Consider the following 2,875-nt stretch of genomic DNA (forward strand, 5'->3'; position numbering starts at 1 on the left):
CCAGAAATATCTTTGAATTTTAAAGGAAATATAAATAAGAGTTATCCATGTAGTTTATTAAGTATACAAGAATGCTCTACTAGCTTTTGTTGGTTTGACAGTCGTAACAAAATATCAGGATAAGATAACTTGCTGTGGTTGGGGGCTCCCAGGGAACAGGGCTCGCTGGTGCCTAAAGACGGCTATGCATCTCATCAAATAGTATTGTGTGTCTACTTATTTAATAAACTGACAGAATAATGCCTGAGGTGTAAGGCAGGACAGCTGGAAGCATCTTAGCAAATAGTATTGTGTGCCTACTCATTTAATAATCTGACAGAACAATGCCTAAGGTATAAGACAGGACAGCTGGTGGCGTCTCATCAAACAGTATTCTGTTTCTAGGTTCATAGGTTCACTCCACAACAAGTACAAATACGACTCTGTCATTGTCCATGCTGGAGTGAATGACTTGAGACATACCTCCCTGGACTACATGAAAAGAGACATGGAAAAGCTCTTGGATCATGTGACCTAGGCAGGTATGACCCTAGCCCGGAGTAGCATCCTGCCTTTGCCCAGAATGATACCACAGTATAAGGACAAAAAGATTGACTTCAACAATTGGCTAAGCTTCTGGTGTCATTCAAAGGGGATCCAGTATTTTTCTGCCTGGGAAGACATGATTGACAAACCAGGATGCTTTGCCAGAGATGGTCTGCACCTGTCACCCCTGGGATTCAGGTTACTGGCTAAAGCTCTTGCCACCCCTATAGTGCCTTTTTTAGGCAAGGTTCAAAGGATAAAACCACCACAACAGATACAAGCATGCAAAATCTGAAGGTAATGCTACTCAATGCTAGACGTCAAAACCTCAAAATGCACTCTCTTGAGGCACTCCTAAAAATGGAGAACATCGATCGGTATTTGTGCAGTAACTGAGACCTGATTCAAGGCTCCAGAGAGCACCCCTGCAATACCAGGCTACAATTCTTACCACACTTTTCGGCCACAAAACCAAGACCGAAACACTAAAGGTGGAGGAGTGTCCATATTCACCAAGGATATTCACACCTCCAGGCTAGTTGCCCAACACAATGCATCTGAAATTCTCCAGGTGCAACTAACACTAGGTAAGACTGCAATCCAAATTGTAGCTTGCTACAGATCCCCCACCATGCCTCAAGATTCTCACTACACCTTTCTAAACATAGTGGAAAATATAAAGATACAACCAAACACCCTAATACTGGGTGATTTCAACTACCCTGCCGTTAATTGGGAAAACTACTCGGGTACCAACTCCTTTTCCCAACTGTTCTTGGAATTAATAAATTCCAACGCCCTGGATCAACTAATCCATTGTCCCACCAGGGGCTCCAATATCCTAGACCTGGTCATTACCAACATGGGAGATAGATGCTCCACACCAGTGGTCACCCCCTCATTGGTCAGGTCTGACCATAAGCAAATCACCTTTGACATCCACATCCCACCCCCACACCCCAGTAAGGAAACCTCCTTAAAAAACTTCTCTGAAGCCAACTTCATGCTACTGAAGTCAGAAGTGCCAAACTTCACAACACCCACGCAGACGGGATCTGGAAGTTTGACTGCAGAATCCTACACTAAGGCATTGTACGAGCACATCCACTCATGCATGAATCGTGCCATCCCAAATAGAACCAATATGATCTTCTGCAAAAAAAGGAAGCCAATCTGATGGCCCCTGTTATAAACAAACTATACAACAGAAGGAAGAAACTGTTGCAGAAAAGAGGAAAATCCCAGGATGCAAAAAACTCCCTCACCAGCCTCAGTAAGAAGCTGAGATCCCAGATAAAATCCTCAACAGCTGGTTATGAAAATAAAATTGCCAAAGATTCCAAAGACAACCACAAGACATTCTAAAGTTATCTCAAGAATCTAAATGGCAATTCTCAGATCTGCTCTGAGCTACAACAGAATGACATTAAATTTACTGATCCCAAGGATATTGCTAATATCCTGGCAGATCGATTTAGTGCCAACTTCACCCCCCTCTCACCTCCTAAAGGGCCCATCTCAATACCAAAAGTTTGCCAAATTCCGATAACCATGACCACACAGGTAGAAACTGCACTCTCCAAAGCTACGAATACAGCATCCATGGGACCAGATGACATCCCAGGCTGTGTACTACATGAACTACAAAATGAACTGGCACCTCACCTAAGTGTCATGTTTAATCATAGCCTCACCTCAGGCTTCGTGCCCACTGAGTGGCGCACAGCTGCAGTTATCCCGCTCCACAAGGGAGGATCTGCCTTGGATCCTGGGAACTACTGTCCCATCAGTCTGACAGGCCTGATCTGCAAGGGCATGGAACGCATTATCATGGAACTTATAAACAAAGACATTGGCAACCTTCAAACACTGGACCCCATCCAGTTTGGGTTTGTGAAGGGTCAATCTTGTCTCCTGAATCTGATTGACTTCTTGGAATCAGTCTCCAGAGCTGTGTACGAAGGTAAGGTGGTCCACACAGCCTATCTGGACCTCGCCAAGGCCTTTGACACCATCCCCCACTCTGGAATCATAGATAAACTTACTAAGCTGGGCATAAATCCCTACTTCACTCGATGGGTTGCCAACCAGCTTACTCACAGAACCCAGACTGTAAAAGTAGCCGAATCCAAATTCAGCTCCAGACAAGTGACAAGTGGAGTACCTCAGGGTTCAGTCCTGGGACCACTCTTGTTTGGCATCTACTTCTCTGAAGGTACAGGCCAACACTAAGGGACTCTGGCTAACAAAGTTTGCAGATGACTGCAAACTGGGAGACATTATTGAATCCACAAATGATGTGGATATTCTACAAAAGGCCTTATAGAAACAGATGCCTGGTGCCAGAGCC

This window comes from Protopterus annectens, chromosome 2.part2 (assembly GCF_019279795.1).
Source record: "Protopterus annectens isolate FY-2018-M chromosome 2.part2, PAN1.0, whole genome shotgun sequence".
NCBI classification, from domain to species: Eukaryota; Metazoa; Chordata; order Ceratodontiformes; family Protopteridae; genus Protopterus; species Protopterus annectens.